The sequence below is a fragment of the Equus asinus genome, chromosome 9, assembly GCF_041296235.1.
Source record: "Equus asinus isolate D_3611 breed Donkey chromosome 9, EquAss-T2T_v2, whole genome shotgun sequence".
Classification (NCBI taxonomy): Eukaryota; Metazoa; Chordata; class Mammalia; order Perissodactyla; family Equidae; genus Equus; species Equus asinus.
The window spans coordinates 60,347,092-60,370,202 of NC_091798.1; the positions used below are offsets into that span (position 1 = coordinate 60,347,092).

Sequence of the window (23,111 nt, forward strand, 5' to 3'; positions counted from 1 at the left end):
AAGGTTCTTAGAATCAAAGTAATTTTGTTGTTTTTATTCCAGTTGCTTTATTTCTCTTTAAAAGCAGGGAGAAGATCTCACTGAACTTTTTAGCCTACAGTGTGTACGGTTTAACTCTAAAGCAATAACATTGATTTTCTTGGATGGCTGTTAAATGGACCAGTTTCAAGTGGGAGTCCTAGGAGGGCTCTGAACAACACAGTAAATATGCAGCTACACCTTTAAAAAGGTGTGGTTTGCCAGGACACCAGCACTAAAGGACTGCATCACTGTCGCTTGGCCCAAGAGGCACTCTTAGGAGAGCTGGCCAGCTAGAGAGCCAATGGGAACAAACTCCTCTTCACCCTTCCTTGGTTCCCATGCTATCTCCTGAGCGCTTCATTGTGCCCTATGCTGCTCCTTCCCTGGGTCTTGACCTTCTTGGCATCTTAGCTTTTGCCTCACCTACAGTCTCTGGCCTCACCATTGCCCTGCAGTCCTGGTGCTTGGTGACCTGCCCTTTACCGCCTCCCCTGTGCACCCACACCTTGTGTTACATCTGCTCCCTGCTACTCTGGGTAACAGCTTGCCCTAGTCCTGCCAGACCCTGGGCGTTTGCCCCAAGGTTAGTGCATGGGTGTGTTCAGGGGAGTACTCCTGGCTCAGGAAAAAGATACTAATAGACTTGTTTCACCACAAACACCTTTTAATAAATTCCAAACAGCTTGTACCACTTCTGCAACATATTTATTCTTAATTCTGTAAGTTCAACATTTTTTTAGTTATTGATCAATTAGCACATATCAATTGAGACCTGCTAGGTATCCAGTGCTAGGCTTGGCATTAAGCAGTTACCTTGTTACCTTCAATCCTGAAGAGGAGTAAGGGTGATCCAGCTGGAAGATCAGTCTCCCCACACTTGCAAGAGTAGGCTGCACTTTTCTCTGTGGTTGAGATGGACTATTTTCCGTCCTAGTCCACGTGGGCATGCCCTGAAGCTGTCAAAGGAGAGAAATCCTTCCAGATAAGCCGTTCCTTCATAAAGTGTACACACAGTGTCAAGTGCAGAAACAAGAAGTAGAATTTTGTGTGGAGTGTACTTGCGTCAGTTGAAAAAGCAAGCGAGGGTCTGTATGCGTACAGTGCCTCTGGAAGGACGCGGAGGAAAGCGGTAACTGGATGCGTCCGAGGAAGGGGCCTGGGTGGTTGCAGAGTCAGAGGAAGAAGGGGGAGTTTTTGCTGTATACCCTTTTGTAACTTTTGAATTTTAAAACACGTGAATGTTGTAGCTATTTTTTAAAAAATAAATAATCAAAATCTATTTTTTAAATGTTAAGTCCTCAGAAAGGGAGTGGGGTAGAGCTGGAATATGAGGAGCTTCAGTCCCTTCCTGTAACCTGGAATCTTGAGCAAACTGACGAGAGGGGTGCACAAGTGTAGATATAGAAAGTGAATCCCTAGGAAATTGTAGAAGGAAGCAGAATTCAGCCTAATAGAATTAGGTGGGGGTTCGTTTGGGTTTTTTTCTGAAAAATATGTTGAGACAGCCCTCATGAATGTGCATGTGCTGGGCCCCCCTGGCCCACGGCTGGGAAGCAGATAGGCAGGCTGATGACAGGCCAAAGTAAGAGACTAGAGGGAAGCATCTGGAAAGCTCCAGTGAATCTGAGTGGTTTAGCCAGCAGAGATTGCCAACTGCGTTAATTTCTGCATAAACGCTTGTGTGGGTTTCTGTGAGGGCCCACCGCCAATTAGGGATTTGAAAACTCACAAAGTGTTTAATTTTGTGAGGTTCGTTTGAATTTTAGGCAGGAAGAGTTGAGTTTTGATGATACCCTGTCACAGTATCTTCCCTAATACACCCTCGTTCTCCTCAAAACAGAATAAATTTGTGTTCCCTGGCGTAAACAATAAATAATGTGCACAGGAAGTGCTTTACAATATTGCTTACGGCTGCGTCTACAATCTATTTACACTTCCACCACTTTTTCTTGGTGACAAATGAGCTTAATACAGTGACAAAGCTACAACAGAGCCCCGTGCAGCACGTAGAGAAGTAGTCACCAGATACCTAGTTGGTTGTCAAATTTGCAAAGCAACCACAGCAGGCCACCAGCACCAAAACTCTTCAGAGCAACTCACAAATGTTAAAAATTAGAATCTACTTAATAAGCATACTGAATGAGGCTACTGTAATAGCTTCTATGCACAATCTTTAAAATATGGGTTTCTTTAAGAAAAGCAAAACATACACAAGATCTGTTCTTTTGGTCATGTTTGATGGACATCTAAAAAGTTCGTAACAAAATATTCATATTGCAACTCTAAACCGTGGGAAATTGGAACAAAAGCAAATCCCTGAGGTGGGCAGAAATCTCTGCTGAACTAGAATCAAATGAGCCACCCCTTGTAGGATCACAAAGAGTGCTGGAGACCAGTCCCTTGCTTTGTTTCTCTCCTTACAGGCGGGTTGAACGTATTTGGATGTCAACCCATCTTCTTGATTTCACAGCTTAGGAAATTTACCTGGATTACTTCCTTAAGTCTTCACAGTTACCAGCTGGGCTATAATGATTCTGTTTTATGGATGAAGAAGCTGGGACCCAGAGAGGCCAGACATTTGCTCAAAATCACATAGCTAGTCAGTGGTCAAACCTGGGCATCAATGAGATCATTTTATATGTGTTATATTTAACGGAAAAGTATTAACTTTACACTTGAATATTAGAAAAAAAGAAAACTGGAGTAAATTTGGGCTGCCATGTACAGTTGTGCAGGTGAGCACTGTCCAACCATAGGGGGCCCATCCATGTTACAGCCCCTGTCAAGGACCCTCTGAGAGCTGTGCAGTGCACAACATACTTAGGCATGTGCCCTGGCCCTGAGTAACCTGAAGGAGTGATGAACTTTGGGTAAACATTTCTTTCTTTTTTTTTTTTTTTTGAGGAAGATTAGCCCTGGGCTAACATCTGCTGCCAATCCTCCTCCTTTTGCTGAGGAAGACTGGCCCTGAGCCAATATCCGAGCCCATCTTCCTCTACTTTATACGTGGGATGCCTGCCACAGCATGGCATGCCAAGCAGTGTCATGTTTGCTCCTGGGATCTGAACGGCGAACACCTGGGCTGCCGAAGAGGAACATGCGAACTTAACCGCTGCGCCACCGGGCCAGCCCCAAAGGTAAATATTTCTTTACCATGAGAGATAGTATTTCCTAAATGATCCCTGACAAGTTAGGAAAATTGATTATAGACAAAAGCAGAGGAGGAGAAGAGATTATGTAAACCATTTAGAGATTGGCAAATTTATTTTATGCTTCAAATTTGACAGACTAAATTAACTCACTTTGCTATGAAAGATGTGGTAATTAGAATTATCACCTATCCTCCCACATCTCTTCCCTCTCTCTTCTGGTTTTTGGTCATCATACTATTATTGTTACATAGTCAAGATTTATAATATTTACACTCTGTTAGGGATTGTAATTTCCTCAGTCGCTTAGTCTTAATCTCACATCTAAAAGGATCACCAGACCTTATCTCATGGCCTCTCCGTTATTCATATTGAGTAATTTCTTAATTGGCCCCCAAATTATCACTGAGTACCTATAATTTTGTGATTTTGCTCAAATATTCCTGTGAGATGGATTCCAAGAACTTGGAATTGTTGGGTAACAGGGAACAAGCATTTAAAAATTTCATATGCATTGTCAAATTGATCTCTAAAAAGGCTGGACCAATTTACACAATCACCAACAGTCCATGAGAATATCTTTATTCTTACGCCCTCACCAGCCCTGAATATTATCACTTTTTAAAATTTTTGATCATTTGAAGTATTGAGAAGAGTATCCTACCCCAGAACCCAAGTCATAGATAAGGACTTTTAGTAGTTTCTTGTAGATTTTCCACAACGTTTTGCTGATATGCCAGCATAAAATCTAAACACACACAGACACACACACACACACACACACACACAGAGTGTCTTTTTAACGTAAAATGGAGGATACTATAAAAACTGTTCTCCGTCTTGCTTTTTCCCTGTTAATTATCATACAGAAAATTCCAGATCAGCACGTATCCATCTAATTTTTAAAAGCTGTTTCAATATATAGATGTTCCAATATTTGTTGAATGTACTATTAATGGTCTCTTAGGATTGTTCAGACTTTTACTTCAAAAAATGCTACAGTTAATATTTTATATCTACGTCTTTGAACACGTGTATGAATATGTCTGTTGGTTAGATTCCTAGAAGTGAAATTTTGGGGTGGAAAGGTGTGTGCACTTAATATTTTGATCAATATTGCCGAAATGGCCTTTAAAGAGGTTGCACCATTTGCAGCCACACGAGCAGTGCATGAAATTACCTGTGTACCCTTGGCCTTTCCAAAGTAGTGTGGTGGTAGACTTTTGGAACATTCTCAATCTAGAAAGTGAAAAATGATATCAGTTTAATTTTAATGTCCTCTTGTTTTATGGGTAACAATAGACAAACTTTTAGTATGTCTAAGAGGCATTTGTATGTTTTTTTCTATGAACTCTCTTTTTACATCCTTTGCCCATTTTTATATTGGGTTTTTGGTAACGGCTGTTTCTTTTTGATTTGTAAACTCATTTATATATTGAGTAAATTAGTCTTAGCCATCTGTTACTATTTGCTAGTATCTTAGCCATTTGTTAATATTAGTTCACATTTGTAGTTTGTCTTTCTTTGAAGTATTTTTGGCTATGGAGAATTTTTTTGTTTTACTTTTATGTAGACAAATACATCAATATGTTTCTAGGTTTTGTGTCTTCCTTAGAAAGGCCTTCTTCATTCCAAGACTGAATTAAAAAATTATTTTAGGGCCGGCTCCATGGCCGAGTGGTTAAGTTCGCACCCTCCACTTCGGTGGCCCAGGGTTTCACTGGTTCAGATCCTGGGCGCAGACATGGCACCGCTCATCAGGCCACGTTGAGGTGGCGTCCAACATGCTACAGCTAGAGGGACCCACAACTAAAATATACAACTATGTACTGGGGTGATCTGGGGAGAAAAAGCAGGAAACAAAAAAAAGAAGAAGATTGGCAACAGTTATTAGCTCAGGTGCCAATCATTAAAAACAAAAATTATTTCATATTTTCTTCAGGTGCTTTCATGGGTTCATTTTTTTTTTATGTTTAAATATTTGACTCATCTGCTACTTATCTGGGAGTAAGGTAGGCATTCAGTTTCCTTTTTGTTCTAATTAATTGTTAGCCTATTGAACATCGAATGATCCATCTTTTCCCCACTGTTCAGAAAAGCTGCTCTCAAGAAAATCACCGAGTTTCCAGTGGAAAGGTGCCTAAGGAGCCTCTAGTTTGGTGGTTCAGACATGTTGGCTTGCAGACTGGTGCTCTGCTGGGATCTCAAGAGGTGCTCACAAAAATGCAGGTCCCTGCCTCGGGAGCTGCAGGTTCTGAAGGTCTCAGCTGGGGTTCAGGTTACTGTCTTTCTTTTTTTTATTTTAGAGGAAGATTAGCCCTGAGCTAACATTGCTGCCAATCCTCCTCTTTTTGCTGAGGAAGACTGGCCCTAACCTAACATCTGTGCCCATCTTCCTCTACTTTATATGTGGGACGCCTGTCACAGCATGGCTTGACAAGCGGTGCCATGCCTGCACCCAGGATCCGAACCAGCAAACCCTGGGCCGCCAAAGCAGAATGTGCGAACTTAACGACTGTGCCACTGGGCTGACCCCAGGTTACTTTCTTTCTTTCCCTGACTTTTATTTTAAAATTTTCAACCCAATAGAAATGTTCATGAATAGTTCAATAAACAACTACATATGTTTCACCTAGATTCACTGTTATTAACATTTTCCCACATTTATTTTAGCTCTTTCTCTCTATATATTTACATACCTATTCACATACACACACGTTTATTCTTTGAAGCCTTTGCGAATTAGTTGCAAACATTTCTGTTTACCTTTATATATTTCCACATTTTTATCATAAGAACAGAGATATTCGCCTACATAGCCCCAATATAATGGTCATGCTCAGGAGATTTACTATTGTTACAATACTGTTATCTAACTAAGAGTCCATATTCAAACCTTCCCAATTGTTCCAATAATAATCTTTATAGTTAGTTTTTTTTTTTTGTTTTTTTGGTGAGGAAGATTGTCCCTGAGCTAACATCCATTGCCAATCTTCCTTTTTTGCTTATGGAAGATTGTCACTGAGCTAACATCTGTGCCAATCTTCCTCTTTTTTTGCCTAAGGAAGATTGTCACTGAGCTAACATCTGTGCCAATCTTCCTCTATTTTATGTGGATGCCACCTCAGCATGGCTTGATGAGCAATGTGTTGGTCTGTGCCCAGGATCTGAACCAGCAAACTCTGGACCAGCAAAGCAGAATGTGTGAACTTAACCACTATGCCACCAGGTCAGCCCCATAGTTGTTACTTTTTAATCCCAGATCCAATCAAGAATCTTCAATCTTCAATTTAGTTTTCACATCCCTTCAGTCTTCTCTAACCTAGGATAGTTTATTTTTTCTTTCTTTCTTTTCCTTTGTCTTTAATTACCTTGACATTTTAGTTGCTTTGCAAAATGTCCTTCAGTTTGGATGTTTGTTTCCTTGTGATTAATTGAAATTGAGCATTTTTGGCAGGAAGGCTCCATAGATGATGTGCATGATATTAAGAGATATCTAACGGCAGTTTGTCATCATCATCATTGGTGACGTTAAGTTTAATCACTTGGTTAGTGTGGTGTCCACCAGATTTTCCAGCTATCTGTAATTTTTAGATGCTACCCATGTGATTCTGATGTAGAGCCAGGTTTGGGAATCACTAATTAGTCAAATTACTACTCAGAGATGGGAATCTCTCCTAGAGGGTCTTTGAAGGCTGGGCATTTGCAGGAATTTTGTTAGTTCTAGTAAAGGGGAACTTACAGGCTTTAAGAGCAGACAGATTCTTCATCTAGTTTAGTTCATTAAAAAATATTTTTTAATACCCAAAAGAAAAGAATTAAAAGCAGGGCTTCAAACAGATACTTGTACACTCATGTTCATAGTGGCATTATTCACACTTGCCCAAAGGTGGAAACAACCCACATGTCCATTGATGGATGAATGAATAAACAAAATGTGGTATATACATACAATGGAATATTATTCAGCCTTAAAAAGGAAGGAAATTTTCACACATGTTACAACGTGGATGAACTTTGAAAACGTTATAATACTTGATGTTCCTAAGTGAAGAAAGCCAGACATAGAAAATTATATACCAAATGATTCCACTTATATGAGGTGCCTAGAACAGTGAAATTCATAGAGAGAGAAAGTAGAATGGGGATTTCTGGGGCTGCAGGGCTGGGGGTGGGGGGTAGACTGGTGAGTTAGTGTTTAATGGGTACAGAGTTTCTGTTTGGGAAGATGAAAAAGTTCTGGAGATGGATAGTGGTGATGGCTGCACAACAATGTGAATGTACTTCATGCCACTGAATTGTGTACTGAAAAATGGTTAAAATGCTAAGTTTTATGTTGTGTGCATTTTACCACAATAAAAAAAAGACAAAAAAAATTTGTTTATAATAAGATAAAATTTTCCCTTTGTAACTTCCCTTCCTTGGTTTTGGCTTTTGAAACAACCCAAAATGCACCTCTCTCTCTTCCATATAATATCCTTTCAACTAGTCTCCAGACTATACATACACTGCCCCTCTCTGTCCCCCATCCCCCCAACCACGGTGGGCGCAGCGTAGAGTTGAGTGGAAATTTGACTTCTCACACATTGCGTATTATCCTCTTTTAAAAATCACAACCTGTTTTTTTAGAGAAAATTAAAATTAAACATCCTAGTACTAAAGCAGCCCACCCATTTCAGACGTGGGACAACATCTGTGGCACTTGCCCGGGGCTCTCCTTCGCTTTTTGTTCGGAGCTTATACTCGAGTCCTGTGCCTGCAGAGGATCACCGGGCTGCAGCGGCTCTTTGAAAGCAGGTCGTGTGTGATGCTTTATGTCAAGTAAGCTGTAGAGAATGCTGAGGTTTCTAATTTTACCTCCTGGAGGCTTCAGGGCAGACAAAGGAAAACTTTGTCACCTGGAAACAGCTTGGCATTTCTTGATAAGCTCATATAATAATTTGTAGGCAAAAAGACAGTTCAACTTTTCCATAGCAACCAATCCATTTCCTCCAGTGAGGTAAGCCCTGGCAAGCTTATTAGCTGCCCTCACAGCTCAGCATGCACTTGGCTGCCAGGCCACAGGCTCTGTGTGAGGTGCCCCACGCTCCATGCAACTCCAAATTCAGGCCCAAGGAGCCTCAGTGTCATTTGGGTTCCATGCTGATCAGAGGGACTCAAGGTCCAATGCCATCCCAAGGAAATCACTGAGCAGGTGCTGGGTCTCCCCCTGCCCCTCGTGGGTGATGCTCAGCTTTGGGATTTCTGGGGAGGCTGCACCAGCCTGGACTCATCGGCACTCTTTGGAGGATATTTGTGTCCTTTCATGGAGCAAGCAAGAGCAAAAATAATCAGAACAGAGACAGGAAGAAGAGGAGTCCAGAGTGAGTAGAGGAGAAAAGGATCAGTGCATCTAGGGCCTTGCTTGGGAGCCAGTCTCTCCTCTTCTCAGGAGTGTGAGCCCCTCCCTGCACCCACCAACCTGCAGAACCGGCCAAGGGCAAGGAAACAGCTCTCACTGCCTGCAGGCGGACCCCAGACTCACCTTCTCTAGAGCCTTCGACTCATGCTGTCCAGCCTCCTCCAAAGATAATGTGGCGTCTCAGGTCTTGAATAAAGGGATGGCTGCTGTTACTGAGGAGAAAGAGCAATCACAAATCTCCAAGGATTCGGGGGAGATGGGAGGGGCCCAGGCCAGCTGTGAAAAGGAATGGGTGTTCCTTCTGCTTTCTTTGGTCCCAGCCTGCTCCTTCAGCTCCTTTGGCCCAGAGAGCAACAATCCAGTTCAAGTGCGGGTCAGACCTTCAACAAGAGCCCCAGGCAGGAGTTGGGGAGAAAGGCCTGGGATCCTGAGAGTAAGGTCTTCCCCTCCACCCTACTCCATCGTCCTCTTTCCCACCATCATCCTAGGCTGAGGCGAGCCCTGGGTGAGTTGGAAAGTTAAGGCTCTTTGCAAGGGGTAGGAGGAGACACTGAGCTGAAAAGGAATTGAGGAGATAACACCCTGGACCCCAGAAGCATTCCCCTTCAGTCCATCTAACATGACAAAAGCCTTCCTTCTTCATTCTCTTTGCTTGCAGATTGACTTCTGCCCGTAAGATAGTATTTTCCTTCTCGTGACAAGCCTCCTACATATCACTCCCATCCAGGCAACCGTCACCTGCTCATCTGGAGGAGACTATTTTTGTGCCCAATTCACTTGCTGAGAACTATTGTGCGTCAATGTCTACAGTGAAAATGGAAGGAAAAATGAAAAACTCCAGTCCTCTGCCTTGGTAATGAGAGTGCAGAATCAAAAGCAGCAATATATGCAGCTGCCAAGCATTTAGTGGTGAAGGAAAAGTGAGGGAGGAAGGCAAGAGGGCCAAAGGTCATGGCCAAGATATGTTTCCTTTACTCAGTATTTGGTCTGGGCCTGACCATCTTCTCTACACCCAACTCTGTCCTCCAGAAATGGGTGCAGTGACCCACAAATTAAAAAACACTGTAGGCCAATGGGGTGCCTCTTTAACCCTTTGGTGAGTTATAAAATTGCCTTTGAAGGTCAGTTACAGTCCAGAGCAATCTCTAGGGAAACCATATATTTTTTTAAAGAACGAGAATTGACACCATGACATAAAATTGACAAATTACATAGAGTAATCTGGAATTTCTTGAAATGAAAAATAATAACAGAAATATTAGCCCTTTTATTGTTAAAGAAATAAAAGAAATGGAAAGGGAGAGGCCACTATGCATTCAGGAAGGAAGTGCAGAGTCTCTAAGCACATGCTGAGAAACATGAAACCCTGTGCCTGAACGTACAGGAATGCGGCTCTCAGATTCCCCACACAGAAGTACTCTCTTGGCAAGCAAAGCTTATGAAGTAAACAAGCAGCCATGGAGACCTCTCCCAGTTTCCACTGTTCTAGTAAACACTATGAGATAACATTCTGAGCTTAACCATTCTCTCTCCAGTGACACTGCCTACCATCTTGAAAGATTTAAAGCAGTGCTTGTGGGAAGTTTAGAATGAACTGGAAAGTCACCTTCCAAAACAGAGCACTCCAGCCCCAGAGCACTCCTGTTACCCTGAGTTGATTGACATCAACTCCACTACACTGCACTCTGCTGAGGCAAGGGAGAGGAAAGGGGGTGACAGCAACAACGAAAGAAACTCTGACTGCAGCCCTTTGGTATCTATGTCGGGAGGCAGAAGCCCTGCCTGAATCATCATCAGTGGATGAAACCATTGGACCAAAGGTTGACAGGAAATTTCACAAAGGAGTGATCAAGATGGCCCTATGTGAACCCATCAGGCCCTACCCAGTGAAACTTGGCATCTCTAAGAGTAAGACAACCAGACATGTGTCTCCTGGTATGCTGCATGAGGGAATACACAGCATCCCCTATCAGATGTTCTTTCCAAAAAGGTTTAACCTATACTGAATCAATCCTGTACATCTAACTTCCTGTTCATAGGAAATACAAGGGTAGAGGAACAAAGTTAAATGATCCCACCAGGAAGCAAACAGTGAAAGGCAGATCATGGAATGTTCTACAATACAAATGACCTTGTTTTTTTCAACACATCATTAGGATAAAAAAGTAAGAAGAAAAAGGAGGAGAAGGAGAAGAAAATAAAGGAGAAGAAGGAGGACCTGCTCTATATTAAAAGGTACTTAAGGGACATAATAGCCAAATGCAATGTATGGACCTTGTTTGGATCCTGATTACAACAAACGGGGGAGGCGGGAGGGGATTGCGACAATCAGGGAAACTTGCATGTGAACTGCTCTTAAATGATACCAAAGCATTATCAAGTTAGTTTTGTTGATTATGATGTTGGCATTGGGTTATGTAAGAAAATGTCCACAGTTTTTAAAGATGTGTGCTGAAGTTGTTACCACACAAAAATGGGGTTCTCCTACTCGAGGTGCATAAAAAAGTCCATTGTCTACAGCATCAGCTTTTTGAAAAAGAAATCAGCTTTATTCTGCAAGATTGATCAGCAGGGAGCCAGGGGGCATGTGGCCTCAGCTCTGTCTCCCCAATTCAGGATTTGAGGTGAAATTTAAGAGGTTGGGGAGAACAGGCTGGCACATGGAAACGCTGGTGGGACAGGTCTTGATTGGTGAGCTTCAAGCATTTATGGTTGACAGGGTTCTAAACATTTATGACCGGGTTCTAAACATTTATGATAGGGTGGGGAAAGAATTTTAACAGTGGATCTTCCTGAATGATGGACCCCTCGCTTCTGGTAAGAGTCCGACTTTTAAGTTCCAGTCGTGTTCTGGTCCTTTGGTTCCAGGGGGAGGAGAATCTTTGGTTCCTCAGTCATTTCAGGTCAATATTTCTTCTTCTGCACATGCTCTGGCTATGTAACTTTGCATATTTTCTGAAAGACAATTTCTTAATCACTCTGTTAATAAGAAAAGGAGCCTGTTCGAATTGGCTCAAGATGGGTCTGTGGTTACAAAGTTTGTAGGGGTAAAATGACAAGGTGCCTGATATTTGCTTTAAATTACTTCAGAAAAAAAGGATAGCTAAAGCAAGAGTACTGTTTATAATGCTTGTGAGATAAGGTATTCATGACTTTATATGTATGAATATACAATGTGCACCAGTGAAACAAACTTGCTCTGTGTAACACACAGACATAATTGAAAACACGTTAGGTCTATTAGCACTTACTTAAAACAAGCAGAAAAAGTGTTTTTCTGAGTAACTGGAAATAGATCTGTTCTTTTTTCATCTTTCAAAATAACAAAAACCAAAAGAACTTCTTTAGGACAGAGAGACAGCTCACATACAAGGAAATATGGATGACTTTCGAAAAATATGATTTACTTGAAAATCTATTAATTTCTAAGAAACTTAAGGAACATTAACCACAGATTTGCCCTTTGGAACAAAATGGGGCTAGATTTTCCTTGGTGCCCAGGCTTTCTCTAGGACAATAGTCTTCAAAGCATCACCCGGGAAGAATGCAAATTCCTCAGGTTTATGCTAGACCTATGAATCAGAAGCTCTTGGGGGTGAGGCCAGCAATCTTGTTTTAACAAGCCCTCCAGATAATTCTGTGCACACTGAGAACCACTGTTCTGAGAACAGCAAGTTGAGTGTTAAGAAGGTACATCAATTCTGGGAACCCCTGAGAGCATCCTTTAGTGCAATGCGGAAGAAACGCACTAAATGACTCATTGCTCTTTTTTGCTAAATGGTGGGGGTTTATCAGTGGTAATGTCCCACATCCCCTCCTATGAACGTATCTCAGCTGTATAGCTATTGTCAGGAAGCGGGTTAACCATTCGCTTTAAATCTAGGCCTGGCCAGGAGGTTAATGTTCTCAAAGGAGTTTGAATCTGGTTGCCCGGTGATGTCCTTTTAACATCTCGTTCCTTATGCACACCTCAGCTCCTGATTTGATGAACCACATCTTTGAAGTGCTATTAGCTTCGGAGTGTTTGTTGGAGTCCTCCAGCCTCAGGAGACTAAACTATCCACTCCTTGGCAGGTCCCCCCTCAGGCATTTTCTTTTATTCAACCAGTTAGTTTATGCAAAAGTTAGAAACAGAAGCAGAAATTAGTAGAAATCTGTGCTTATATCAGAAACATTTTCTCTTCCTAGATCTCTGTGAGAAGTGAGAAGTCTCTGTTCTGCAAGAAAAATATCATTTTGTTCAAAGAGATTAGAAATGCCCCTTGGAAAATATAGTTGTACTTCTAATACAATCATCTATGCTAATTCCTGAGTGAAAGCAGGAGAAAGGAAAGTCACCTGTCGGTGTCGTGGACTTCTGAAGCAGCTCTGAATAGGCTGAGGCTGAGTTGCTGGGGGATCCAAGGAACCAAGACTCCACCATGGAAGAAGCATCTTGAACCAATCTTTAGTTTGAAAGACAGTGTTGACTATGCAGTCCAGTCTCGCCAGGGCCTGACTGCTTACCAACTTGGAGGTGTAGGTCTAAATTTCTAAAATGTGGAAGCTGGTTTCCTAGTAAATGACAAGACAGGGCGGAAAGAGCATCGATCTTAAAACCTGACGATACAAGGTTCAAATCTCAGCTTAACACATATCTGTGTGAACTAGGTCAGATTTGTTATTCTCCGAGCCTCCATTTCCTTATTTAGGAAATGAGAATAACACCTAGCTTGCAAAGGTTGTGTGAATTTATACACACACACATACACACAGAGAACATTCTGTTCTGCTACAGTCATGTTTTTGTAAACATGAATTAGCTCACATGTGAGTGGTAAATAGTGGAATAGTGGCAGGATAACATAGAAGTCCTGAAGAACTTCACCAGTGAGCTGTTTTCCTCCGTGAGGAAGAGCAGCTGGTCACAGGGTATAGCTACACAGCTGAATATGGCAACTGTGAGGAACACAGTACTGTCCATAGTGTCTAGTTGCCGCTTACTTTTTTGGCTCAGTTCCATCCACTGCTCTGCCGAGAAAGTGTTCATTGCATGGTTTCCCCAATCTTTGGGCATGTTCCCCTTGCCACCATAATTCAGCAGCCTCACACTCCCCTACACCCCTTCCACCAAGGCAAATTCACTTCTTAATTTTTTTTAAGTAAAGCTTTCAGATTTACCGTAGTATTTATTAGAAATACAACTTTTTAAACTAATATTTTATTAGGATTGCTTTTTTTGTCGATGCGCTGGTTAAGAATTTGTATAGATTTTAAGAGGTATGCTCCTAATATAACTTTCCCCTTAAGCTTTGTTATTTTTAGTGTGAATGCTAATTTTAGTATTAATTTTGTAGAATGCTAGGTTTATCAGAACGACAAATATTGTCATAAAGCAGAAATCGCGTAGTGCAAATTATACACACACACACATACATGCGTGTGCGTTTTGATTCCTGGTGGCAGTGTTGGACTCTCATCATTCATTTTGACCTCCCAACTTCTAAATTTCTGTTCTTGGAGAAGTCACACTTACCCTTATGACCTTGATGGGGACGAAGATGACCTCTCAATATAGAGTCTGAAAATGCTGGATATTCATTCGCTCAGCCCCCCTTGCAGCAGAGGCAAAGGCCTGTGCCTGAGGCTCTGCCAATCAGGGCTGCCTGTGCCAAGACTCTGACGTGGGAGCTAATGACACTCAAACCAAGGGCCCAGGAGCCCTCTGTCATTTCTGTGGTGACGGTGTCAGTGCTTTTCTCCCCAGAATGGTTTGGGGCCATAGCGTTGGCGTTCTTATTTCCTGCTTAGCCTGGAGCTTCTTCAGGCCTTCCTATGATTCAGAAGTTACCCACTATCTTTTCAAGAAACTTGTCTGCTTAACTCAGCCAGAAAGCTTCTGTTGCTTGCTATGAAGAACTCTAGCTGATATGATAGTTGTTATTACAATAGATTCAGCTGTTTTCTCTTTTTTTAACATCTACCACATCCACTACCTTTAATGGATATGCAGGTGAGCAAATTACCTATCTGTTCCAGGTATCTATTGATGCATCTAACAAACCACCCCCAAATCTTAGTAGCTTAAAACAGTAATTTATTATTATCTTTTGTGGTTCTGGGAGTTGACTGAGCTCAGCTGGGTAGTTCCTTCTTGGGGCCTCTTATGCAGTTGCTGTTAGGTGTGGCTGGCACTGGAATCATCTGAAGGACTGGACTAGTCACCAAAGATGGTTCCTTCACTTACATGTCTGGCTCCTTGTTCTCTCTCCCTTTCCACATGGTGTCTCATCCTCCAGGGCCTCTCCATGTGCCTTGGGGCTTTTCACAGCATGCTGATCTCAGAATTGACACACATGGCAGCTGGATTCCAAGAGGCAGGAAACTACCACTTAAGGGCTACACCTGGAATTCACATAGTGTAACTTCCATATTCTATTGGTCAAAGCAGTCACCAGGCCTGCTCAAGTTCAAGAGAGGTGGAGAAATGGAAAAATGAAGTGCAGTTCTTGAAGTAGGGGTGGCAAGGTCACACTGCCACTGCCAGAGATATTTTTGTGGCCATCTTTGGAAAATAAAATCTGCCACACTATCCTTAAGGGGATAGGTACTATGCAGAGAATATTGTAGAAAATATTCAGTAACTATGGTTTTTAAAAGGCAAAGTGCCCATCCTTGAGGGATAAGATTGACTGTCCATTGACTAATACACAAAATATACAGTGGTCTGGTTTTTAAAGGGAGGTGTTAACTTCTCAGGGGAGAGACTCCCCTACCCACTTCACACAGGGTCCTAATCTCTATTTTGTGGCAAATAATGCAGTACAATTTGGGGACCCTCTAAGAATTTTACAATCCAAAAGAAAAATTCTCTCCCTGTTATTGGCATTTTTCATTACTTGGGAAAATCTACCAAGTGAAGAAATTGATAAATAGGCTCCAAGCCTGCAAAGCTTTGGAATCAAGTGTTAAAAAAAAAAAAAGTAAGTAAATAGAAAAGATAGTATACCTGCTGCACTCCAGGCCTTTTCCTGCACTACCTGATCCATGAGAGTGCCAAGAAGGAAGAGAGCCAGCGCTTCTGAATTTCATTTTAGTGATTAAAAACTGAGAATACGTCTGAACGCAACTTATTTAACACAGTGGCTGCCCAAATAATAGTCTGTTTGCCTTCACACTAAGCAATCCTTTCTTGTGGCTACCCTTCAGCGATGCCAGAAAGTGTGCTTTGTCTTGAATCTCCAATACCTCTGACTCTTAAAGATGGTTTTGTTGTTTATCATTTGGACATTATTGCTCAGGGCTACACACGTTCTTGATAGCAACGACAGAAATACCTCTATGGGTTGCACAAAGCTCCTGAATCTAGCTTTTTTTAAAAAAATCTATTCATCCTGGGGCTTCTCCAAACTTGACCAGGAAAGTGGCTTACTGTTCTACAGCCTGAGGGGTTTAATATCTTGTGTATGGTTTTTGTCTCATGTACCCCTTTGGGGCCAAGATTAATTCCAATTGGTTAACAGAGTGAGAGCCAAAAGTGCTCAGTGATGTTTCCCTGGATCTTAGTTCATTTATTTCTGCTTTGCTTCTGTCAAGGCAAGGTCTCTATAAAACCTGTAGACTCTTAATATCTAATATCATTTTCCCCTTCACATAAAGTTTTCCTTGGCTTCCCCCCCAACCCCTTGCCCGGTATCTCTGCTTTATTGTTATTATTGGCATTATCATTTGTATGAGTTAGTTCTTTCTTAGTTTCAAGTGAGAGAGGACCAAATTCAAATTGGCTTAAGACAAAAAGTGCGTTTACTGGCTCAAGAAGCTGAAAGACACAGGGGCTGGGCCAGCTTCAGACACGGCTGGATTTAGTGCTTAAACTACGTCATTGGGATTCAATTTCTTTCTATCTCTTTCTATCTCTTTACTTTGCTGCCTAGAATTTTCCTTTCATTCTCACTCTTCGCTTAGTTCCAGGCTCTGGGCTGCCCTTTCATAGTGACAAGATTGCAGGGACACTTCTATCTAGCCTTACATTTTCTCAGGCTAGAAAAGAGAGGGTCTTTTTTAGTAGTTTCTGAACAAGTCCGAGACTTATTCTGATCGGACCAGTTTAGGTCATGTGCTCATCTCTGAACCGGTCGTTGTGGACAGAGGAATATGGACCACCTTCAATGGCTTAAGCCTGAGTCACATGTAGTGTCCTTAGAATCAGAGGAAGGAGCCCCACTGAGTGAGGGATGAATCTGCAATGAGAGTCAGAAGCTGTTGCTGGAGACAGGGAAAAGAATGCTAGGGAGGCAAACAACTCTTAGTGTTATTATTACCGTCATAATTATTTTTAAGCCACCATTATTTATATGATTTCATTTAATCCACAGTGCCTGGCACATAGTAGCTGCATAATACATGTTGAACGAATGAGCTTTTTACTAATGATAAACATTAGTTCATCCTCTAAACTGCCAGTCAGACAGGGCTGCCAAGAGTCAGGTGCATGAAACAAAGAAAACATTACTCCCTTGAAACATAAATTATATATCAGATTTTAAAGCAGTTCTTCTTCAGATCTTTATTATTAGGTTGTTTTCATTACATACACAGTATTTGTATGTGTTATAAAGTGAAGTATATTTTATATTGCTATATAAATGGATGGTTTTAAGTCTCTCCCTAGGCGAGCAAATCTGACACATTTCACTTTCAGCCAAATTGGAACGCTTCCAAAATGCACTTTCAGATGCTACAAATGCACCTCCATTCTGGTGCCTCACTGTCTAAGCAGAAAGCCTTCCCACTCTGGGTCGGGGGAGAGGGCAGAGGCAAGAGGGGAGAAAGGAAGAAACTGCCAAGTCAGCTTCAGCCGTGCGGAGGGTGTATTCTTACTTTTGCCTCTTTCCACTCCTATTGCTTACTTTTTCTGCCCTCTAAGCAGGGAGAGGCAGCGCCTCACTATCCAGGGTCATGACCTTTGGTAGAGGACAGGACCCAGAAAGTGATGTGAGTAGTTATTTCTCCCCAGAGTGGTAGTAAGAATAGCACATTACTAATACCATTCTGGATGCATAAAGATAAGCTGATGGGTAGCTAGCACTATTGTATATGCATAGAGCAGGGTTAATTCATTACATATAATGAAAGCCTTAGAGTTGTAGGGAATAATTCCCTCACAGAATTCCAGTTGAGAAAGGCTGAGTGAGATCTTGGTGCGTCATCGTCTTGTTTGATTTGGGTACCTTATTGTCTGTTGAAGAAAAGAAGGTTAATTATTGTTCCGGCCATGGACAGGAATGCAAATCAAGATCTGCCAAATACACAGACACACACACGCACACATATTTTAAACTTCAGGAAGAAAACGGCAGGGCAGCCTCCTGAGTGTAAGGGGGAGAAAGTTCTTCCTCATGGCTCACAGCTCCCCGTTGGAGAGGGTGGAATGGCTGCTGAGGAGCATCCCAGCAGCCCAGTGTGAGCAGAGGATGGCGGTGTAGTCAGCTTCCGCCTCGGGCCCCGCCCCCATTGTTGGACTCTAGGTCTTACTGAGAAGGGCAGGTGTTTTCCTCCTTGCCACCTTCTTGTGAGTGCCCTGCGCCTTGGTGGCTGTGATAGGCTCTCCACACTTCAGGGAGAAGAACCTAGTGAACCTCATGGAGAAGCACCTTACCTGCCACCTCCCTCCCGCCCAAGACGGCTGCCCTTCCAGCTGGAAAGAGGCTCCCTCCATTCTGCATGAGGCTGAACATGAGTAATACTGTGTCGCTGCTCCTATCTTGCCCTTTAGCCAAGAGGTAACTGACAAGATTTCTTCTGTGTATCTATCTTCAATGCCTGGAGTGAGAGTTCTGGAGAAGCGAATAGAGCCGTGAGTCTTCTGACCAAGTTGCAGGAGGTGTCAGACCTACTGGGCAGGGAGAGATGGTGCCTTGTGTGCACTGGGCCATGGCCCAAGCAGCAGAGAGCCTGGAGACTGTGTGAAAGAGCAGCCACAACCCCACAGTCAGATGGGCAGGTAGGGTACGGAGGGTCAGAAAGATCCTCTTCTCTCTTCCATGAAGCCCACAGAATAACCCTCTCTCTCCCCTGTGCACGGACACGAGTTGGACTCCTTGAGTTTACATACCACTTTTCGTCTAGATACCTCAAAACACTTCCTTGGAGAGAATTTCTAAAGCATCAGAGAGATGGGAGGAAAATCAAAGCTTGATTGTTACAGCCTCGCTCTGATTTTCTAACACACTGAGAAGAAGCAGCCTATCATGTCAGTTAATAGGTGTGAGCAGTTTTTCCTCCTCTCTCCAGTGGCCGCTTCCCAGAGGTAACTTAGCAAACTCCAGCATTCGAAGGACTTAATCCATCAGGGCTGCATTATGAAATTTTCACTCACTGAAGGCAGTTTGGTGAGCAATTTTTCAGAGCTGATTTTTCATTAGAAAGAAGATGGGAAGTTGGGAATTAAGTGGGCACAAAACAAACTGGCAAGGATATGTATTACAACCGCCACATCCAACAGTGAGTCATCTTGTTTCACCACAGCCCTTCTCTGACGAAGCTGCCCTTGGACTTTGCCGCCTGCTCGTGTTTGTAAACTGCAAATTGATTTAGAAACATTGTTCTGATAAAGGGCTCACTTTATTCTTGTTCTGAAGGGCTGGCCTAAGGGTTGAATTTAGGAGTAGATTTTATTAATAAAAACTGTTCAAACATTTCATGATTAAAATGTTTATTTATTTCTTCTTCATTTCTAATTAAAATTATACTGGCATATTTCACATAGCCCTAGCCTAATAAAAGCTAACATTTACCTTGTATTCTGGTGGTATTAGTTGAAATATTTGCTTCATCACAAAATAAACTCAGAGAGCAATTTGAAATCAGGTCAAATAAAATCAACAGTCTGGTTGGGAAATAGTCTTTACACGTGCATCCTTTTCCTTCGGCCTTAAATTTTTTGTGAGGGAAAAAAATGTCACAGCAGAGAAAAAGAACCAAAGAGGAAAATAATAAGAAAAACAGAATACTATGAAAGTACATAAAATTTTTCGCGACCAAACTGCTGCTGATGGTAAGTGTATCTATGTGGCAAATACAGCATTTATGCCCTCTTTAATTTACTCAGCATTTATAAAGTACTTGGGGTATAACCGCTATAGAAGAGAGGCAAGCAGAATGATTTGAGAAGGTCATGGATCATAAACTCAAATGACTGTAGGACCTACACAGGTAACATAAATGTGCTGTTGTGACCAAGGCAATAGGGATGACCAAGCAAACAGGAGAGGGCTTGCTCTGTCTAAAACATTCACGTTTAATTTAAAAAATTACCCAGGGCCTGCTTGGGCTTCCAGTGTTCCATCCCTAGACCATGGAGGAGGAAGTCAGCTCTTATAGAAAAGCTTTCATTTAAAGTGAGCCTTGCAGTGTGAGTAAGATTTCAAAAAAAGAGAGAGAGAGAAAGAGCAGGAAAGGACATTCTAACCTGAAAATTGTCACAAACAGAAGCCTAGGTTTCAGTGGGAGAAGGGCCTGTGTAGCAGAACGAGGTCTTGAGTGTAAGAGTGGGGAATTTAGACTTTATTGAGTATGTCCGGAACAGAATTCTAGATCCCCTCCAAACTGTTCTTTTCCCAGGGTACCATGACTCAGAAATGGCGCTACCATCCCTCCTGTCACTCTGGCCAAAACCTAGGAACCATCCTTTTGACTTTGTTTTTCTCTCAGACCCCAGAGACAGAGCCAGGTTTTGTGGAAATGAATCTCATACACTGGTGGAGAGGGAGGGTTCTTTTTAAGAAAAAGATTGTAATGAATAATGCTGCAATGAACATAGGGGTGCATATATCTTTTTGAATTTGTGTTTTCATGTTCTTTAGATAAATTCCAAGTAGTGGAATAGCTGGATCATATGGTATTTCTATTTTTAATTTTTGGAGACATTTCCATAATGTTTTTCATAGTGGCTGCACCAGTTTACATTCCCACCAGCAGTGTATGAAGGTTGACTTTTCTCCACATCCTCTCCAACACTTGTTATTTCTTGCCTTTTTTTTTGGCTGGGAAAGATTCGCCCTGAGCTAACATTTGTTGCCAATCTTCCTCTCCTTTTTTTTTCCCTTCCCAAAGCCCCCACTACATAGATGTATATTCTAGTTATAAATCCTTCTAGTTCTTCTATGTGAGCCACCACCACAGCATGGCTGCTGACAGACGAGTGGTTCAGTTCCCCACCTGGGAACCGAACCTGGGCTACCGAAGCGGAGCATGCTGAACTTTAACCACCAGGCCATCAGTGCTGGCTCTCTTGACTTTTTGATAAGAGCCATTCTGACAGGTGTGAGGTGATATCTCATAGTTTTGATTTGCATTTCCCTAATAATTAGTGGTATTGAACATCTTTTCATGTGCCTGTTGGCCATCTGTACATCTTCTTTGGGAAAATGTCTGTTCATATCCTCTGCCCATTTTTTGATCCCGGTGTTAGTTTTTTTTGTTGTTGAGTTATTTGAGTTCTTTGTATATTTTGGGAATTAACCCCTTATTGGCTATGTACTTTGCAAATATTTTCTCCCAGTTGGTGGTTTGTCTTTTCATTTTGTTCGTGGTTTCCTTTCCCATGCAGAAGCTTTTTAGTTTGATGTAGTCCCTTTTGTTTATTTTTTCTTTTGTTTCCCTTGCCTGAGGAGACATGGTATTCAAAAAGATACTGCTAAGGCCGATGTCAAAGAGTGTACTGCCTATGTTTTCTTCTGGGAGTTTTATGGTTTCAGATCTTACATCCAAGTCTTTAAATGGTTTTGAGTTAATTTTTGTGTATGGTACAAGATAATGGTCTACTTTCATTCTTTTGCATGTAGCTGTCCCGTTTTCCCAACACCATTTATTGAAGAGACTTTTCTTTCTCTATTGTATGTTCTTGGCTCCTTTATCAAAAATCGGCTGTCCACAGATGTGTGGTTTTATTTCTGGGCTCTCAATTCTGTCCCATTGAGCTATGTCTGTTTTTCTGCCAGTATCATGCTATTTTGATTACTATAGCTTTGTAGTGTGTTTTGAACTTAGGGAGTGTGATACTTCCAGCTTTGTTCTTTTTTCTCTGGATTGCTTTGGCTATTTGGGATCTTTTGTTGTTCTATTCACAATAGCCAAGACTTGGAAGCAACCTAAGTGCCCATCAACAGATGAATGGATAAAGTTGTGGTATATATATTTGTATACAATGGAATACTACTTAGCCATAAAATTGTGCCATTTGCAACAACATGGATGGACTGTGAGGGGATTATGCTAAGTAAAATAAGTCAGACAGAGAAAGACAAATACTGTATGATTTCACCCATATGTGGAAGATAAACAAACAAACATAGATACAGAGAACACATTGGTGGTTACCAGAGGGGAAGTGCGTGGGGGGAGACTGAAAAAGGTAAAAGGGCACATATGTATGATGACAAATGACCACTAGATTTTTGGTGGTGAGCATGATGCAGTCTACACAGAAGCTGAAATATAATGCTGTATACCTGAAATTTACATAGTGTTGTAAACCAACATGACCTCAATAAAATAAAATAAAACTAACTAACTAAAAAAGAAAAAGACTATAAAACTAAGCATAAAAAATGAATATTTATTTTGGATGGGCTGGTGCAAGTGGCAGGAAACCTGCCTCTGCAGACCCTACGTCAAAGCCATGATTGGAATCTGTTGTTCCTACCTTCAAAAATATGTTCCAGATCCAGCTGCAACTCCTGACATCCTCCACCACCTCTCCAGATGAAGCTGCCATCAGCTCTGGCATGGATCCCTACAGTCCCGACCCCTACCTGGTCTCCCCACTGGTACCCTGGCCCTGCCGCAGTCTATTCCAAACACGTTAGGCAGAATGATCTTTTAAATCTAAATCAGATCACATCAGCCCTTTCTCAAAATCCTTCTGTGGCTATCCATCACACACAGAATAAAATCCAAAGTCCTTCCTATGGGCTCCAGGGTCCCAGTATACAGCCCCTGCTTACTTCTCAGGCATCATTTTCTCCCACTCCCCCCACTGATCACTCCACTGTAGCCACCTTGGCTTCTTTGCTATTGCTTTAACAAGTCAAACACCGCACTGCCTTTGGGCCTTTGTGTTTGCTTTTCCCTTTGCCTGGAACACCTTTTCTCTAAGTGTTTTCATGTCTCTCCCCGTTACTTTATCAATGTTAGCTCAGACATCACCTACTGATCACCCTGTCTAAATGCACACCCTTTAATCTCTATCCCCTGACTTGATTTACTTTATATCCTTTATCTCTGCTTACTTTTTTATCCCCTGACTTGATTTACTTTATATCCTTTATCTCTGCTTACTTTTTTATTGTTTATTTGTTTCTTGTTGTTTATTGCCCCCACTGGATGTAAACTCCATGAAGGTAGGGATTTTGTCTGTGTTATTCACTTCCGTTTCCCCAAAGCCTAGCATAGTACTTGTTATAGAGAATAGTGTAAATCCTTGTCTGGAGGAACATGGCATCCTCTGAAGCCTCTGCAGTTTTTCAAACCCAATGTCCAGCATTTAATTAAAAAAAATT

The 23,111-nt window shown here is 41.9% G+C and overlaps 1 pseudogene; it reads right to left on the bottom strand.

Annotated features, from left to right (window-relative positions):
* The window catches only part of LOC139046196 (GTP:AMP phosphotransferase AK3, mitochondrial pseudogene), a 39,134-nt pseudogene extending 19,894 nt beyond the window's left edge, over window positions 1–19,240 (bottom strand).
* Window positions 19,241–23,111: the final 3,871 nt, after the last annotated feature.